This window comes from Crocodylus porosus, unplaced genomic scaffold, assembly GCF_001723895.1.
Source record: "Crocodylus porosus isolate Cpor-Errol unplaced genomic scaffold, CroPor_comp1, whole genome shotgun sequence".
NCBI lineage: Eukaryota > Metazoa > Chordata > Crocodylia > Crocodylidae > Crocodylus > Crocodylus porosus.
The window spans coordinates 6,210,507-6,230,162 of NW_017728923.1; the positions used below are offsets into that span (position 1 = coordinate 6,210,507).

At 45.2% G+C, this 19,656-nt stretch overlaps 1 protein-coding gene across 5 annotated transcripts in view; it reads left to right on the forward strand.

Annotated features, from left to right (window-relative positions):
* Positions 1 to 19,656, forward strand: part of CREBBP (CREB binding protein) — a 180,146-nt gene that overhangs the window by 70,563 nt on the left and 89,927 nt on the right. Inside the window, exon 1 of one of the 5 annotated variants that reach the window (XM_019540014.1) lies at positions 9,935 to 9,955. The exons of the other annotated variants lie outside the window; for them this stretch is intronic. The gene's annotated coding sequence lies outside the window, so the exon portion shown is untranslated. Of the gene's footprint in view, positions 1 to 9,934; positions 9,956 to 19,656 lie in introns of those variants that run through there. 5 annotated transcript variants of the gene reach the window in all.

Here is a 19,656-nt window from a genome sequence, read left to right on the forward strand (position 1 = left end):
GGGGAGTGAGGGGCACCAGCGGGGGGGCAGCTGTGGTTGGGGAGTCAGGGGTACCAGCAGGTCTGGGGAGCTATGACTTGGGTGTGAGGGGCCTGGACCTGTGTACTGGTGAGCGAAGGGGGCAGGGGGAGCTCTGATTTTCCATGATAACCCCCCCCCAAATTTATAGGTTCTTAGAACTTTTTATAGTGTTTTGAGACGCTGGTAGCTTCCAAATTGTGACTATATCAATAAAACATTGCGTTCAATTGATACATGCATAGTGGAGTTGCAGGTTTTGAATTTCTTAATTTACAATTTCCTTTAATCGTAGCATTTGCAATTTTTAAACCTTAATAAGCACGTGTCTCCTATGGTGTTGCTTATGCCCATACATCTCCTGTCATACACACCTATCCCCTTCCTTCACACGGTGGGGGGTGGGGAGCAGTGGGTCATGAGTGAGGGGTACCAGTAGAGCCAAGGAGCTGCTGGTTGGGATTGAGGGGCACCAGCAGGGCTGGTGGGGGCTCTGGGTTGGGATTGAGGGGCAGAGGCAGGGCACTGACATATTAGGGCTGCTCAATACCCCCAAAGCAGCAGGGAAGGACAGCAACAGCTGAATCTGTGTCCTGGTCAGTGAAAGGAGATGGGGGGGCTCTGATTTGCTATGGGGAGAAAAACAAAATCAAATGCCAAAATATATAGGTAAATAAAATTTATTTTATTACTAGCCAGTTGCCCATCATGAATGAATGATAGGGCATGTACATGCCCCTGCCCCTCAGTCACCTTTTGGGGCTGGCCAAGTAAATAGTCCTTCCGCCGCCTTCTCCTTCAGCCTCTGGCACAGCAGCTCTCACCCACCTGCCTGCCCATGTCCTCCTCCTCCTGCAGAGCAGCAGAGTTTCCCACTTCCTGAGGCAGCAGCTCCTCCTTCCCCCCTGTCCGCCCCCGGCTGCCTCTTCCTGCAGAGTAGCGGGGCTCCTGCCTAAGGCGGAGGCGACTTCCTCCCTGCCTGAGGAGGCGGAGCCTCTGCAGCCAGTCGCCACCAGCCCTCCTGGTGGCGCATGCAGAGTTGCCCAAAAGCATTATGAACAGAAAGATGCGCAGATAGACTAAGCCCCTTATTATTTTAAAATAATGATTCAGGCATGAGTAGGCTTCCAGATTGCTTTAAAATTGTAAATATAGCAGTAAAACATTTGCGTTCAACTGATGCCTATATATAGTGCTGCATCATTTTAACTGTGGAAAAATGAGGATTTGAGGGAGTTTTAATCAGGGAATTTTGGATTTTCTTAGCAGACAAAACCAGGATACCTGCTATTAAGGAATTGTGTCCGTAGAGAGATTAGGGTCAAAGGTATTCACAAGTTTGAGATATCTAGGTCTCACTTTATAGGATAATATTTATTCTATCTTCCAATAAAGTCTCCTTCATTTTAGTTGCATCCTTTAGGTTGCAGCATGCATGCAAATCAGATCTTAGCACTTCAAATTGAGCCCCTGGGGTGCACAGTTAGTTGCTATTGTTTTGGGAAAAACAAAACAAAACTGTTTTTCCTGTCCTGTTACAGCAGTTCTGTGGCAAAGTTAGGAATCAAATCCAGTTGTCCAAGATGGCCTTAATCGTAAGTCCACCTTTTCTTCTTCCATCAGTTCCCTGAATCATTTGTTTTGTATGTTCAAATTAATGCGTTAAGTGACTCAGCAATCCTAAGTGCAGTGGTATTATTCCTTATACAACTTTGATTCCTGATAGCGCAGTCTATTCTGTGCTTTGAATGAGGCATCAGCCTCATGGGGAAAAATAGCTTATTGCAGGGATAGGCACCCCCCAGTACACATGCCAGTTAGTGGTATGTGGAGACATTTTCCCTAGCACATCAGGAGGCATGAGAGAAAATTGTTTGAAGTTGCTGCTCTGGGCTCTCCAGAGCAGCCACAGGTGCCAGTGCTGTGGCAAGCACAGGGGGCAGTCAGAAGAAAACAGCTACATTGCCTGTGTTCTTCTGATTCTGCCCCCTGTCCCCAGGCTGCATCTTCCAGCCCTGGCCCTCGAAGAAGCTGCAAGGGGGTGGGTGTGGGGCTGGGGCCCAGGCAGGCATTACACAGAGCAGCTGTGCTGGAGACTCCCAGCTGGTGGGCAAGCCCAGGGCTCAGGTGGACAGATGCTGTCCCACCTGGGTGGAAGCAGCACCAGGGTGCTAAGTGTTGGAGCCAGGTGCTCGGGGCAGGGTCAAGGCAGTGCAGGAAGAAGCAGACTCAGGGGGAGGCACCACAGGTAGGCCGGGCCAGCCAGGCCCTTGCGAAGGCAGGGGCCAGGTAGTAAGTAGGGGCTGCTGCAGCAAGTGTGTGGGGGCACCCAGTGGCACCTGAGGCTGGGCCAGCCTCAGCAATTGGCACCCCAGTGCTGTCCCCACCAGAGCGGGACAGGGAGTCCATCTGAGAGCCCCAGCTGGGCCAGGGCTTCCCTTGCTCTGGGACCATGAAGGAGACCTGAGCATCCCACCCCTGGCAGCTGCTGCTGGAGTGTCAGTGCTGCCCTCTGCCGGACACTGCTGTGCACTAATCGGCCCAAGCCACAGCCAGTAGGGAGACATTGGTAGTGAGGGACTCACCCTCCTTTTTTCCCCCTCTCTTTTTTTCTTTCTCTCCTTTCCCCCCCTCTTCTTTTTCTTTTTTCTCTCCTCTTTTTTTAATCTCTCTTCTCTTTCTCTTCTTTTTACTTTCCCCTTTTTTGTCTCCTTTTTCTCTCTCCTTTTTCCTTTCTAATCTCTTTTTTCTTTACCACTTTTTTATCTGTCTCCTCCTTTTCTTCTTTTTTCTTTCTCTCTTTTCTCTCTCTCATCACAACATGCTTAACATAAAAGAACAAAGGTAGTATGAAGTTTTATTTTTTGTCACAAGGCTTTGAATTATTAGAAAACCTGTTTTTAAAAAAAAGCAACACTTATGATTATTAACTATATTAATATGTATTGTATCCTCCCATGTACCCCCATCGCGGTTTTGATTTTCTGGCATGCTGGTGCTCCGGCACCTTACAGGGTAGAGATTGTGTTTTTTTCAGCACTCCAGCTTATTGCATGATGATATAATTACAGAATACATGCAAAAGGAGAGGTTCAGCAGATGATATGAGGCACGCAGTTTGAAAGATGGGCAAGCACACATTTGTTAAAGTTTTCAAACTTTTTTCACATATGGTCTGGATAGTAGGGTATAAATTGACCAGTAAGGGTTCTAGGTTTTGTTGTCGTGGATAATTCATTGCCATAAGCAGTAATGGTGTGTTTCAGATAAAGATGGTCTACCCATGTCAAAAAATCCATGTTGCCAATCTGGCAAGTAGTGCATGTAGCTGCTGTATTGGAATCCAAAATGGCTGCTGTGATTTCACATTTTGGTCAATATTTCACCGCTGGTAGGGTTAGAAAATTAATTCCAGTGACAAAACCAACATGGTATGAATTGAAGAGCTCAATCATAACATTTCAGTTGTGGGGTAGTCATTGTGGATTCCAAGATGGCTGACACATTAGCACATATATATCGACTCAGTGCAATTAAAAACACCTAGTAAACAACATACTAAAACCTCACAAATTCAGTTACTACAATTTTTATACCAGAACTGCAGTACTGAAGGCATTATAAACAAGTATGGTAACCTGAGTTGAAATATTAAATAAGACCATACAATTTCTTTTTTATGTCAGAATATAGATAAGTCAGATTCATTGCCACTGAGTTATGTATTATTAAACATGTACATGTATTTGGCTCAAGGAAATACGCAAATGTAATGGTCTAATCCAGCGGTTCCTATACCAACAATTTAAAACAATATAGGCTTAAGGACCACCAGCAAATTTTTCATACACATAGTTCCACTGCCTATGTATTAATCCACTGACAATGTATTAAAACAACATCAAAACCTTTAAAATCAAAATCGTAAAACATTGTTTTATCAGTTACAGTAGTTATATAAAACAGTTAAAAATTAAAAATTTGATCATGATTAATTGCACAATTAATTGTGATCAATTTTTTTTTTAATTGCACAGGTAAAAATTCAAAATTATGCAGGTACCTTGTATGGTTGGTAAGTGAGGGTAGAGTTCGTAGGGGGTGGGAATTTGTGAAGGTATGGGGGGTGTGGGGGGGAGTTTGTAAGGGGGGGTGGATTTGTAAAGGTGTGGGGGATTGGGTGTGTGTGGGGTTTGGAGGCGGGGGGGGTGGATTTCCCTGCATGCCCTAGCAGGATGCCAGGGTACTATGGGCAGCAGCAGGGCTGCGGAGGGCTGTGGCTCAAGAGTGACAGACACAGATAAACTTATGCACACACGCAGTCATACACACAGCGCTCAGCAAGTAAGTCTGTGGAGTGGAAGGGGTGGGGGGAGAGGGGCAAAGCAAGGGCCCCCACAGTGAAGGAGGAAGTGGGGCAGGGGTGAATGGAACCCTGGGGCCAGGGCAGATCATTGGATGGAGCCACAGATGACTCATCCAGGGGCATTTGGGGATGCCTGGCTCCCCACCATTATGCATGCCCCAGGGGAAGCATGGGGGCACGCGCCCCCTAGTGTGGGGCGGAGGTGGGCTGAGTGCTGGCCATGTGGCATTGCCTCCGGACCTGTGCGGGATGCCATGTGTCTGCCCTGCTGTGTGTACAGTGGTAGGTGCCCCTCCCACCCCCCTTGCTGCCTGTGGAGCCATGTGGGACACCATGTGCCTAATGCGTGATGTAGAGCCCAGCATACAGCGCACCTCTGCCTTGCTAACAGATCTGGGGGGCACATGCCCCCCATGCCTCCCCTGGAGTGTGCACAGTTCCCACCCCCTGCTGCTCCACTGCCTCCAGTACTGCGTGGAACACTGTGCCTGCCACCTCTGGGCAGACGGAGGCAGTCAGCCAGCGCACAGTAGGCACATGGTGTCCCACGCAGGTCCAGAGGCAGCACCACATGGTGCAGAGCTCAGCAGGCGGGCCGCCTCCGCCCCATGCACGGATCTGGGGAGCACATGCCCCCATGCCTGCCTCGGGGTGCACTCAGCAGGGAGAGCTCCCTGCCACTTTTGTGCCAGAGGGACAGAGCAAGCCAGCCTGAGGGGAGAACTCCTGAGGAGCAGTGGGCTGCTGCTATGCTCTGCACTGCACTACAGCTGCCTGCAGAGCTGGATGGGATGCCATGTGCCTGCCGCCACCAGGCAGGCAGAAGACACAGTGCAGCCAGTGTGCAGCAGGCACATGGCGTCACACGAGGCTCCCAGGGCAGCCGCAGCATGTAGAGTGTAGCGGTAACCTGCCTCTGCCTCATGCACAGATCTAGGGGGCACGTGTTCTACGTGCCTTCCCTGGGCTGCACACAGTGGTGGGGAGTTGTCCCCCAACACATGCACACGCTGGCCCCCCCCCCCCCCCCCCGATAAGCCGCCCGGGCTTTTACCATGCCACAACACATCCCCACCGCAGCACACTTACCTTCTGGATTCTGCTCCACATGCAGTGCTGCATTGCTGGCCATGTGCAGCAGGCTGCTCCTGGGCTCTGGGTGTGTGAGGCTCCACCCACCAGCCTTTCATGTACCTCCGTGGTACATGTGCCACAATTTGGGAACTGCTGGTCTAATGTATTGGTGATATAAGGGTAATGCAATGGTATATATAACATTAATACAATCAGTAACTGCAGTTTTTCAATTCTCTTCATCACTTGAATCCGTTTCTGAATCGCTGTAGTTAAAATATGGATTGCAACATGCTGTCTCCTAGCACTCGCAGCTAGGAGTGCAGGGTGCATTAACCTGCTTGCTGAAGCACCCTGGTCCCTGGCATTCCATCTTGTACTTGCAACTTGTCATCAAGAATGTTTATGATGGAAACATAAGTCATTTTCAGCTTGCCAGCCACACTGGTCAGGTGACGGCAATGGTGGATTAGGTTCAAGCGCACTTTGCCAAACAAGACTTCGATAATTGGCTGTATATACATGGTGCACAAGGGAGTTGTACATGGGTGAAAGATTATCCAGAGCTTTTCCTTAATGAAATAATTTCACCCTAACATGCAAAAGGGTCGTCAAAGATCTTGATGGCGGATACAGCAACATAACAAACTTCTCTGCACAACTGTACAAATCCTGATTAACATCAGGCCTACTTCCTAGACCTGCCAATAGATGTGAATGTTGAATGAACACTTTCCAAGCAGTTTTCTCAGCCTGACCTGTTGAATTGGCTGGTGGTGTCACAACTAGTGACCCTTTGGAATCCAACTAGAGATGCAAGAGCTGGCTTGGGCAATTCTGATGCAATATCATGAACTGGAATTGATCTTACTGGGTTGCTTCTCTTCATCCAAACCTTAGGGACAAGATTATACCATAGAAGAAGGACCTGTATGTCTGTGTCATCATAGGAGAACACTGGACAGGAGTATCTCTGACTGACTGCATGTCTGCAGTGTAGGAGCATTCTTGTGTCTGCCGCTTTTTGTTGTGAATGCTGCTGTGAAATGTTACATGAGCCAAAGTGCTCTGCTTTTCCATCAGCGAAACCAGCAACAATGAGTATTCGTTCACTTTGGAAACATTGGCATAGTTCTTTGAGAAGTTTCTCACTTAAAAAATTAACTAGGTTTTGTTCACTGGTAATTATATAAAATTACTCCATATTGCTGGTACCAGAAAAGATCTGCTAATGATTCTGTGAATTGGCCTAGTAGCTTGAATATTCTTGTGTCTGCATCTATGGGTGGCGATACATATTGATCGAAGACAACGTTGACTTGGTTGCATGTGTTGGCATCATTGGCAAACACTTGTTGCACAAAGGAATCAGCCAAATCTCCAAATGTTCATGTAAATTTCAGCTTTTCTATTGTCTGTACAAGTGACATGGCATCAATAACAACTGATTTCTCAGAAGTAGCTGCTGGCAGAACAGTTATTGCTTTATCTCCAATCAAGAACCATGACAAGGTTGCTTTGTCAGCCACGTTAAGCATTTCATCAAATTGAAAAAGTAATGGAGGGTATCCAGACAGCTTGTGCTGTCGGAGAGAGTACACATCATACCTTCTACCTGCTGCAGCTGCTGCAAGTAGCCTTTGCTGGATCTCCTTTGCATTCTGTGTCTGTTTCATTTTGCTGCACTGTCCTATAGTTGACTTCACATCGTTGAAAGTTTTCAGTTTTGAAATGGAAGGTTTTCAGTCTTGCATAGAAGCTCTTGTTAGCATTTGCAGTAAGACATTTCTGGATAATGGTGTTCACAATTTCTCTTTGTCGTCTTGTGCCAGAAGATACTGTATTAGATATTCTGAATGCACATCTCCTGCAGACATGCAAAACAGCTCATCATTGGAAACCTTAAACAAGTGGAACCTTTCAAACTGCTCTTGTAGCAACCTGAGATCATTGTAATCTCATTTCAGTCATGTCCTTTGTCTTTCATTATGATTGAAAGATGCTGTTTTATTGATCCCAAACATTTGATTTACCATCTCATTTAGGTGTGACCTCTTTCATTGTAGTTCAACCCATTGTTCTCTAACTGATTCATTGCATGTTTACTATACCACCAGCAATTTTGCAAACCTTGTTAATGTGCATTATTGACTGGTCAGTTGAAATGTTTACAAGTGGCAGATTAGTTGTATTGAGCCTGAATCCTCCTTCCCTAAAGTCAGCATATATCATAGGAGCAAAATTTGCTAAATCCTTCATACATGCAAGATATATACTGGGTTCCATCTCATGTAATTGGTATGATCATGCACAGCTATCAGCAGAAGCATTTTGTCAAAGGCACATAAATCCTCATGCCAGTTTTTCCTTCACGTTCAGCCTTGATGAAACACAAAGGAGGTATTGATTACTTCCAAATAGTTCATCCAGTACAGAACACCTTGATGGGAGTGTTCTTCCACAAATTCTTGAAGTAGTGACAGTTGTCAGCAGATGCACTAACAGTTCTTTCACCACACTCCTTCCCACTTAGACATTGTTTCTGAATGCAACAGCTTTGCTACTGGAAAATTGGTCAGTGACAGCAGAATCTAATCCTTTGCTTGAACTGGACAACCATACAACGTATTTATTTATCAGAATATGCCCTATTACTTTGAATGTTATTTTGTATGTTCTGATGGCGCAGTTGTACAATTTTCCTTTTATTATGTTGGTGGCAGTGTTTTCTGAAAATAATCTGCTTTCTGTCCAACAGTCTTCAAGTCCTGTAGTGATAAAATGCTGACCAATGGCTGTTAAGTAAACCATGATGATATGCTAATCATATAATTACTTCTTCAGTCTCTTCTGGCTGAGTGCATGCGTGTTCATTTGCTTTGCAATTCAACGTCTGATCAAATGTGCACTGTTGTACCAGGCATCCTGCAATTATTTTACATTGCACAATTGCAGTCCAAATGGTGTTGTACTCAGTTCTGGTGCAGGCAGCATGGAACAAAATCCAACAATCAATGGTAGTGACGTATTATCAGAAAAAAAAACTTCTGTCCACTCTGGTATGGGAACGGTAAGTGCTGTGATGCATCTATTCTGTTGGTGCTTTCTTCAATCTCAGCTAGTTTTGATTGTCCTCTTTGAAATGCTACAATTTGTTGCACAAAATGTTTGTCTTCCATCCAGTGTCTCCTCCAAGATGTCAGTTTTCTCTGATGAAAACTGAACAAAATGACCAGGAACAAGATTCCTTGAGAGAACTCCATTTTACCAAAATTCTTTTAAGTTTTTCTCAGCAGTGATGGTCTCAGTGGAACCAACTATATCGTACAGTATGCTGCATCCAACAACGTGGAGACTACCAGTTTCTTAGATGTAGTTGTATGATGCAAGCCTAACTCAACATGTTTTGTTGTTAGCTTTTTCCCCTTGATTGCAGGTGAACCAAATCCTGACACACATTTAGTACATATCTGTCTAGATTCTTATCTTGTGCAAGATTTTCAGCATCTAAGTCATCTTTGTCATATTCCAAAATCAAATGGATTGATGTATAAAGGCTCACAGGAACATATTTTATATTTTTGGGCTTGCTCTTCATTCAGACTGCTGTATCCCCTCAAACCAACTATAACCTTCAGATCTGCTTTGATCTAAAAATAGGAACATAGTGTAAGTTTTGTGTGTCTGAGAACTCTTCTCTGAACAGGCCAGCAGCCACCGCCTCATTTTATATGAAGTTACAGCTGTTCATATGGCTTTACCAGTTGTCACAGTTTGGAAGACAAGGAGGGGAAATTTGCATTTCTTTGGTGCTGAAACTGAATGGTTGTGTTGTAGTAAGTCTGAAGCTCTTGCTTCATTTGCTTCAGTATGGTCAGAGGATGTTTACCACCTTCATCTTCTAAAGTGCAGTATCTTTCAAGTACATCTTTCAGACTATGCATTTTCCCATTCAAAAGCTGCATCTAGTTCATCAGTCACTTAACGCCATGCTCTTGCTTCAGGAGAAAGAAGAATAACTTTGTGTGCAAATCTCCACATGCAAATAGGAACACGTTGTTACTTCAGCCTGCCTCCAGGATAGTAACGTATCTCAGCAGCTATTAGATCCTTGACACCAGTTTGGCAATGCAACACTTCATTCTTCTCTGCCAGCTTGTGTATTGCATCGGCTGATTTAAACAACAACACTTGACTCAGTCTCTTATTAGAATGTTTCTGGCAGAATATGCACATCCTCCAGTGAACTGCTGGAGTAGATGATCTACTTGATCTCCTAGCATGTTCTTCACTTGATGTTTTTGGTAGGATTTTCTTTTCATCTTCTACCTTGCATGACTTTGTTACCAGTCTCTAAATATGTTGTTTGTTTGTAAGAGAACTGTAGAAACTGTAGAGAGAGAACAGTTCCAACTGAGGCTTTTGGAATGTCGCAGCGCAGGATCAACACAACGTGATAGTCTGTCAAGAATACTGCCATAAGAGGTGTCAAATTTGGTAACTTCCATGTTGAACAGGTGCCTTGTTTATTCGTGCAGTTCCAACAGATGTGCTTTGGATAATGAGTGACTGTGAACCTACTTTGAGATATATGATGCACCTTACAGGTTCCAAGTCGTACCTCCTGCACTTTGCTGAACTCAATGATGCTATTGGCTCCATTGTAATGTTTGCTTAAAGGCAGACATTTGCCTTGTCAACAGTCTCTGCTGGAGGTTTTCATGTCAAGGTAATGTGGAACAGAACAGAGTTGAAGTACAATTTTGCAACCTTTTGGGTATAATAAAGAACAAAACTGTAAATTCTTGGCAGCCATCTTGGAATCCAACATGGCTACTATGATGGCAATGTTATGAGTCATCTTTGTTCATACAATCTTGGTTTTGTCATTGACATTACTTTTCTAACTCTCCTAGGGGCTGAAATGTTGACCGAAAAATGTGAATTCATGGCAGCCATTTTGGATTCCAATATGGCAGCTACACATGCTACTTGCCAGATTGGCAGCATGACTTTTGACATGAGTAGACCTCCTCTACCTGAAACACACTGTTGCTGTTTTTGGCAATGAGTTGGCTACAAGGTCACATCTTTTACCCTTCTTTTTTGTATAAGGAAAGCATAGAAGTTTGCCAAGGGACTCAATAGTGTTCTTAACTTACAGGCCCCCAAAAATGTGGTCTGTCCACTCCAATGTAAGAGAGAATTTGAGTGGCTCATCCCAGAAAGGGAATAGTTTCCTAGTGAGTTATGTGCTTTCAGTCAGTATTAGATACTGAATTATAAAATGGATGCTTCTTTGAAGTAGCAAAGTGATAAAGTCCTGGAAAACAAGTGGGTAAAGGACAACCCTTCAGGACCTCTTTTGATATGAAAACTTGAAGTATCACTGAAATGTACTTTTGAGGTCTCATGCCTTTCATAACGCCTTCACTACTTCTACAGGCATTTTACAAACAAGAGTGAGGTGAGTTCTAGTAGATATGTAGTGGCAAAAGGGCACTGAAATGGCTAAAACACTCCCATTTCATTGTGTGTGACGCTCCTTTATTAAATTGTTTTAGGTTTTATGACAGAGGAGACCTAGTAAGAGTGAATTCAATGAAGTTAAGGTGTGTGGTGTAGGAAAAAGTGTGAAACCTCTTGGGGGTTGGGGGAATTGGAGTAATTTGGATTAGCTCTTTTCATTAACATTCAGATGAGTTACAGGAATCCTTGTGGCCCCATATTAGGTTGACTGCAAAGAACAGTGAACTGAGGTAGATGCTTTTTAGTATTTTCCATTAAACTTCCTCAAATATTTTAGTACATACAGTGTTGCATATCAAGGCATAAGGACACTTCAAAACTAGTAAATCTGTGACATTTTGTGAGTTGTTTGGATAGCAAATAATACACGTAAGAGGTTGGCCACTGTACATTCTGAATACTGGTTTTAGTTTTCATAGTTAACCTTCTTACCAGCAGATGGAGTTAGAGAATATTACTTTAGAATCTAATAAACCATCCATTCCTCAGCTGTATCCAGAAGGCCTGAGCTTTCTCAATTCTGTTTTTCTAATATCAGTGAAAAAAGCTTTTTCTGTGACTTTTTTTTACTGCAGTTTCTCAGTGTTATATAGTAAACTGTTTGTTGGATTATGGCGGTCAGGCTCCAGATGTATCTATTTGATTTGCCTAATGTGGTGATTTTGAATGGAGAAATGACAAAGTAAGGGAGGCTTTTATTTGACAAGGGTTATGAAGCAGTGGAAGATTTTTAAATATCTTCACATCTACAAAAATTGGGCATTTATACACATCTTTGTCCACTTCAATGCGCCAGAAATCCAGCACATCGGAGCAGACTTGATTAATTAAGTCTGCAAGGTATGCAAGCTGATGTGCCTGGTGCTGCATTGCATACATTTGTATAAATGGCGAAATGTGCATCAGCACAGAAAATGACAGAAGTGCACTTTTGAACTAAAACACCTTCAATGTGTGTTAGTTCAAAAGTGCGCTGCTGTCATTTTCTGCATGCTGATGCAAGGTTTGCCATTTATACAAATGCTTGCAACGCAATGCTGGGTACTTTTGAAAGCGCCCAGCACTGCAGCACATACGTGAATCTAAATGCCCACTGTTGTGAGAGAAAAAATGCAAACATTTATTTTTTGAAGAGTTTATTTCCTTACCATTAATTGAGAAGTTGTCAAATTGAATAGGAACCGGTGATGGCCCTAGATTCCTCACAGCTCATAAATAGGCACATTTTAACAGAAAGCTGGCAAAAAAACCAAACCCTTCCATCTGTGACTGGCCAGAGAATTGTGTATCATCTTATTATACAAGTGCTGGTTTAGGATGGTCAGTACCTTGACCTCCAGTTTGAGTAGGTGCATCTTGTTAGATCTATATGTGAGCACACAAAACTTTAAAAGATCTTAGAAATAATCCAGTTTCCTTCCATACCAGCTGACAAAAGCATGCTACCTGGATATTCTACTCAATTGTCCCTTGTACCTTAGAATGTGCCTCTGAGGTCACCTTTCTTTGACAGATGTTTCTCAGGAATTATGACATTGTACAAAACAAAATTTAAGTATGTAAAAAATTTCATATTTATTTGAACCAGGCTAAGGCCCAGAACTTTTTGCTGGAGAGAATTAGAATGACCGCATATTTCTGCCTTAGAAATGAAGTGTAAAAAGTCACTCTCTGAGCTAAATGTTTCCACATCTGTGATGGGGAGAGAGAGGAAGAAGAGAAGTTCTGAAATTAGCAAGAGTGGAGTGGTAATAGGAAAAGAAAGAAGGTGGTAATACATTAAAAATGAAAACTTAACCCTTACTTTATCTTTTGGAAAGAAAGGAGGAAAATTATTTTATTAACTTCTTCAAACTGCTGCAAGATACCCATGTACTATTGAAATATGTGCTCTTTAATGAGGAGAGGTAGACATCCTTTGATTTAAAGGGTTTGAATAGTTTTCTGATATACAGGTTATTGAAAACTAGAATGATTTCATCTGTCATCTCCATAGTGGTACCAAGGAACTTTTTCACTTCTGTTAAATTAAGGACAGCATGCTTGTTTGTGTCTGTAGCTCAGTAGCTTAGGAAGTTTCTGTTTCAGAAGTAAGATGAAACTTATACTTATACACTTCTTTCTAGCTCGCATGGTTTCTATGGAGGAGTTAGCAGTGGAGGAAGTTTATATGTTCCTACATGGTGTAGGCAGCTGACTAACGAAAGCCCCAACACTGTCAAGACATTGCAGCTTCCAAAGTGTCACTGAGCACCTTGATTCACTTGGCTTTGGGTTCAGCAACAGAAATAGCTGTCTTTTGCAGGTCCTAGTCTTTTTCCAGAAAGGCCTATATGAAGGGCCTCTTTCCACACACTATCAAGTGGAGTTAGCATTTTGGTGTGTATTTTTTTTGTTTGTTTGTTTTGTTTTAGGCTTACCTATAATGTATCCTACCAGTTTGTCAGTTTTCAGGATGACAGTAATCTGGTTGCTGAGTTTTGCCTGTTATCCTGAAGTAATGTTAACTTACTTCCCTGAGTTTTCCTTCCTTCCCTTTTTTCCTGCCTTCTGAGTCTTTATCCATAATTTTGTTCCCACTTTCTATTTAAGGACACATTTTTAATGACTGTTTTACTTAGTGGAGCTACTGAAAATTAGACTTGTTTTCTTTAGTTAGCTTTTACTGTGCTTTTTTGAGTAATCCAGATCATTTGTAGGGAAGTTTGCAGTTTTTCCCCAAGGTTAATTCAGATTAACTTGTATTTTATGTTTCTTCTATGGAGAGGGTATTTTCCTATGTTCATAGATCTGTTGATTGTTAGGGGCTGAAAGGTACCTTGCAAGATCATTGGGTCCAGCCCGCTTGCACTGGGCAGAAAAGATAACGAGGTGACTGTCCAGTCTCCTCTGAAGATTTCCAGGGTGAGTGATTGCACCATTTCTGGAGGGAGTTTATTTCACAGTCTGGACATCCTAACTGTGAAAAGTCTTTCCTAGTGTTAAGCCTGAAATGGTCTTCCAGGAGTTTGTGACCATTAATCCTGGTTTTCTCCAAGGGTGCCCTGGTGAACATTTATTTGCTGAGCCCTTGATGTATTCTCCTGATATAGTGTTAAGCTGCTACGAGATCCCCTCTCAACCGTCTCTTTTTTTTAGGCTGAAGAGACCCAGGTCCCTCAGCCTTTTCTTGTATGGTTTGCCTTGCAAGCTTTTCCATGAAGTACGGTGCCCAGACCTGGATGCGGTACTCCAGTTGCAGTCTCACCAATGCTGAGAAAAGTGGAAGAATCACTTCCTTGGTTTTGCTTGAGATGCATTGGTTGCTGCATGCCAGAATATTGTTTGCCCTGCTGGCTACATCACCTGCAGGACATCTGACTCCCCAGGTACCTCCCCACTTTCACCTGGGCTGCTACATCCCCCTTCCCTCCTCACCCCAGCCTGTCCCTCACCCCCTGATGCCTCAGTTTCCATTTTTACTGACTGGCTTTGCTGCCTGCATTACATGCCATCCTCTGGCTTCTTTACTATTCCTTCCATCAAGGAAGAGTGCACCATCCAACTGCAGGTGCTTCTTCAGTCTGGCGAACGGTTTTTCAACCCAAAATCTGGCATCCCAGGCAACTAAGTTGTGCTCATCTGGAGCCTCACAACTCCACTGCAACCAGCAAGCCTCAGGCCTGTCAAAGATGTGACCAGTCTGGGCTTTCCCCAGCCAGGACTGTGTGTGTGCATGTGATGGTTGGAGGTTATGGCACCTCCTTAGCCACCTTTCACCAGGGAGATCCTTGGTCCTGGCATTTCCTAGGGCTGCTATGCCACCAGCAGTCCCACCAGGCCTCCCAATCCTGGCAGAGTGCAGTTTTAGTGCTCATGCCCAGGACCTGGGGCCACCTCCTCCTCTATAGCCCCAGTCCATACCTCCAAATTTATCCTGGCACGGGAGCTCAGCAGGGACATGTTCTTCCCCCGCTGGCTGGTGATGCAGTGAGTGCTGCTTCCAGGTCTGAGAGCGGGGCATTAAATGGTTTTAAAAAAATGAAAAAAGGAAATGGGTATGGACAGAGTGAGGAGGGTGGCACTCCGTTTGCACCTGGAGCTTGGGGAACCCCAGCAGCAGGAGGTTCATCTTGAGGAACATCAGTTGTTCCATTAAACCAAGATCCAAGGAGGTGCGATGGGGTGTCACTACATCACCAGCAAAGCTGAACACCCTCTCGCTTGGAACACAGGTCGATGGACAGGACAGATGTTTCTGGGCAACCATAGCCAGATCTGGCCACATCTGGCTGTGACTTGTCCAGTAGGCCAAGGGGTCACACAGCAGTGGTTCCACATCCTTGCTGAGAGAGGCAGCCACCAAGGCCTAAGCACTACCTGCCTGATGGTGGGGTCTAGTGCCTCTGGACCCCAGCATGGAAGCCATGCCCTTGGCCCACATTGGCAGCACCTGTGGTGGAGGAGGAGACTGGCTGGTGGACGGTGTGCTGGCACGGGAGAGTGGATCCCCCTCTTCCACGTCCCCCCACCTCCGTCCTTTTGCCTCCCTGACTGTTTTCATCAGCACCTCCATCCACTGATCCAGGCTTTGGCTGCTGCATATGCTCCCCTTCACTCTCGGGTCATACATGGCAGCCAGCACGTGGACCATAGTGGACTACAAGGGATCAAGCCATTTCCTAAAGCCCTCCTTCAGCTGCCTCACCATTGCCTGCATGTCTGGTGACAGCGGCTTGCTCCAGCCAGGAACACTGATCCCCTGGAACTTTTCCATTTGGTTCTGAAGTTCCCTCACTACAGGGATCACTTGCCTAAGGAGGGCATCGCCAGCGCCCAGGGCCTCAGTGGCCTCAAGGAAGGGCTTGAGGACCACTAAGAACTGGCAAATGGTATCCCACTCAACTCTGTTAAGGGGGCCGCTGATCCCAATCTCCCTGAGCAAGGCCATCTCATGGATTGGCTTCTGTTGTTCTACCAGCCTCTCGAGCATCAGGTATGTGGAGTTGCACTGAGTCTCTACATCCTGCATGATTTTGTGTTGCGGGATGTTCAGCTCTGCCTGTTTTTCCCACGGCATCTTGGGCCCCTTGATGCTCTGTTGCAAGTAGCCTGCCACCTTCCTGCATTTGGAAATGAGCTTGCTGGTGGTACTGGTGCTGTCACCAGCAGCCCTGTCCCCCTCCAAGGCATCCCTGACTATGAGGTGGAACTTGCGTGCCACACAGCAGATGCCAACAAAGTTGGCATCACAGACTGCCTTGACTATATTGGCCCTGTTGTGTGTGACCATGAACCTGTGGGTGAGCTTACTCTGTCCAATGAGCCACCCCTGCACCAAGTAGCTCATGGTCCCTATGATCTCACTTGCCATGTGGGATTCATCCATCACCTCGGCTTGAAGGAGAGCCCACCAACAGCCTGACTGGTCACACCAGTACCCTGCAAGGGAGAGGTATGTATGATCTCCACCCTGGCTGCTCCAGATGTCCAAGGTGAAATGTAAGGCCAAGTACTTACTCCCTCAAGTACTCCCTGCATGCCTCATACAGGGAGGGCACCACCATCCTGCTGAAGATGATGCGTGAAGGCACTTGGTATGATGGGGCCACAAGCACTGTGAGCCTCCTGAACCCTGGCTGCTCAACTAAAGAGAAGGGTTGGCCATCCACAGCAAGCATCTCCCCAGTGGTCTCGGTGATCTCTCTTGCCTTTTCAGCATGTCCCCCTTTCTGCCTCCCTTTCTGCTTGTGCTTCAGGGGAACGGGGGCTTTGAAGCGAGAGGGGGGCTTTTTCTGGGCACGCTTCCACTGGTGCCAAACTGAGGAGGAGCAAGGGGGTAGTGCCTAAGAAGATGCACTGGTATCCCTGTGTTGCTCATGTGTTTTGTTCCCTTGCCCTGGCTGGTTTTGACTTGGCAGTGCAGGCAGGCAGCATATGTAGGATCATCTGCCAGCTCAGAATGATTCCAGACCACACTACACCCTCACTTCTGGGGTGGGGGTGCATGTGCGGATGCTGCCTTTTCCCCCTCCTCAGCAGGCAGGGGCACAGCAACAGGAGGAGTGGACTCAGCTGAGTCACTTGCTTCCGAAGCCTCCTCCACAGTGCCTTCTCAGAAGGAGACCTGGCTCTAGGGGAAACTTGAGGGGTGTTGAGCACAAACCCAGCCAATTTCTCCCTCCTTCCCCAGAATTTCCTTTGCTAGGGCACTGAGATCCAGCACCAGCTCTTTCTCTGGCACAGGAACGGTCAGCATGGAACAGGAACAGTCAGCATGGAAAGTGAATTGAGGGGTGGAGGACACTCATGCTGGTGCTGCTTGTTGTCATGGTGGAGTTGGAGGGGGTTATGGCTGGTGCTCTTGGAGGGGATGCAGGCTCAGGGAGTGGCACGGCTTTCCTCTCCTTGCTGTCAGTAGAACCAGTGGAAGCCGCATGGCTGCTTGTTGTAGCAAAGAGTCTGTGTCTCAGTTTGGGGAGCTGGGGGGAGGAGGCAGCTCTCCCTCTACCTCCTCTTCCGCCTCTCCCTGAAAGCTTGCCAGCTGCCTTTCCAGCACACTTCATGTTGTGTTTCATAGTATCTTTGCCTTGGTGTGTTGGAAAATCTGTGTGTTCTTCTGTAATATAATCTGATTTATGTTATATATGTAGATAATTGTATATGTATGTGTATTTATGTAATGTATGTATTATGTAATAAATAAAATGTATAAATGTACATATGTGTTCCTGTATAAATTCTGAATTATAAAATGCAATATGCTGTGCTTCCCTGCGCAGTGAATGGAATGCACCCTGAGAGAGAGCACAGATTTCTTTTCTGGGGGAAAAGAATCAAAATAGACTAACAAAAAGAGGATTTTGGGGGAGGAATAAATTGAAAGGAATGAATGAATGAATGAATATAATAAAATGAAAGGGTATAGAAATCAAAAGGTGAATCCCACTTGCTAGGCTAGCAAGTAGGAAGTGAATGATAGCCTTTGTTGTCTGATGCTGCTGACCTGCTGGAAGACACAGCTCAGTAACTGACCCCAAGGCAAAAAGCAACTCAGTTCAAACAGTGCTACTTTTTATGCTGTTTTTCCATCAGAGCACCGAGATTGAAAGAGACCTCAGGGAAGGATCACAGTCACTGGCCAGCTACCCAGTCACTATGAGAGCAGTCTTTCCTTCCTCTTCCTCCTCCCTCTCCTTACTTTCTGTTTCCTTGCAAGCAAGCCCAGCTTCTGCTTCAAAACTTGAAACTTTCGAAACATTTCAGAGCCTTTCATTTCATTTCAATTTTGCTGTTTCGAGCTTGAAACGAAACAGCCGGCAAAATTTCACACAGTGGTATAGTTTAGCTCCGCTCTGGCAGAAGCTTGTTGATGGTTGGATGTAGCTTTGCGGCAAGGAATATTGAGAAGAGCGTTGAAGCAATGATGTAGCCTTGCTTAACTCCCATTTTGCGATAGATCCCTTACTGAGAACCACTGCACCACCAGTTGTGCCTACTGTCATGGAGGTGGCAGAGAATGGTGACAAATTTTGGTGGGCATCCTTACTTCAGAAGGATCTTCCACAACACTTTTTGGCTGACAGAGTTGAAAGCTTTTGTGAGGTCAAAAAAGACCATGTAGAGAAGCTTATATTGTTCCCAGCATTTCTCCGGCAGCTGGCTTGCTGTGAAAATCATGTTAGTTGTACCTCTTGATGTCCTAAACATGCACTGTGATTCTAGGAGGAGCTCTTCAACAAGTGGAAGGAAATGGTTCAGGAAAGTTCTTTCAGTGATCTTTCCTGTGGTAGACAGCAAGACGATCCCTCTGTAGTTTCTACAGTCAGACATGTTTCTTTTCTTTAAGATTTCTCACAATTGTGGCATCCCTGAGACGGTCTGGGATTTCCTCCTCATTCCAGATCCTTAAGATGAGGACACAAAGCTGTGATATGGACTCCTTTCCCCCCTGCTTGAAGATTTCTTCGGGGATTCCACCCACTCCACATGCTTTGTCATTCTTCATGTGATTGATGGCTGTCCTCACATCGTCATGAGTTGGAGTGATTCCAAGATCCTCTCTGACTGGGTGCTGCAGGATATTGAGAACACTCTTGTCAACAACTGTCTTGATTTGAGAAGGTCTTCAAAATGCTCCTTCCATTGGGTGTTGCTGGCTCCCCTTTCCTTAATTGGGTCTCCTCCATCCTTGGCTCTCAAGGGAGTTAATCCCCAAGTGCTTGGACCATAGATGCCTTTGGCACTGAACAAACTGTGCACATCATGGATGTCGGCAAGGTGTTGAATTGCCTTAGTCTTACTGTTTGTCACCATATTGTGGGTCCTCCTTTGGAACTCTGCTTTGGCTTATTTGGAGATTGTTTCTTTTGCTTGGGTTTGATGTCATTTTGCTAAGCACAAAAAGCCTTGCGCTTGCAATCTGTCAACTCTTGGATCTCCCGGTTGTTCTCAAACCAGTCTTGATGTTTCCTGGTTGAGAATCCAAGTGTCTCTTTACAGGCCGTGATGACAGTGGCTGTGATGGCACCCTGCATGCTGTTGACATTCTCCCATTGTTCTTGATTGGAATTCACTTTTTTTTTTTTTTTTTTTTTGAGGCACTGGTGGAACAGAGGTCTTGCTTGCCTGGATCCTTAAGTTCTTCATTGTTGATCTTCCGTCAGCTCTGCTTCTGCTGCAGCCATAGT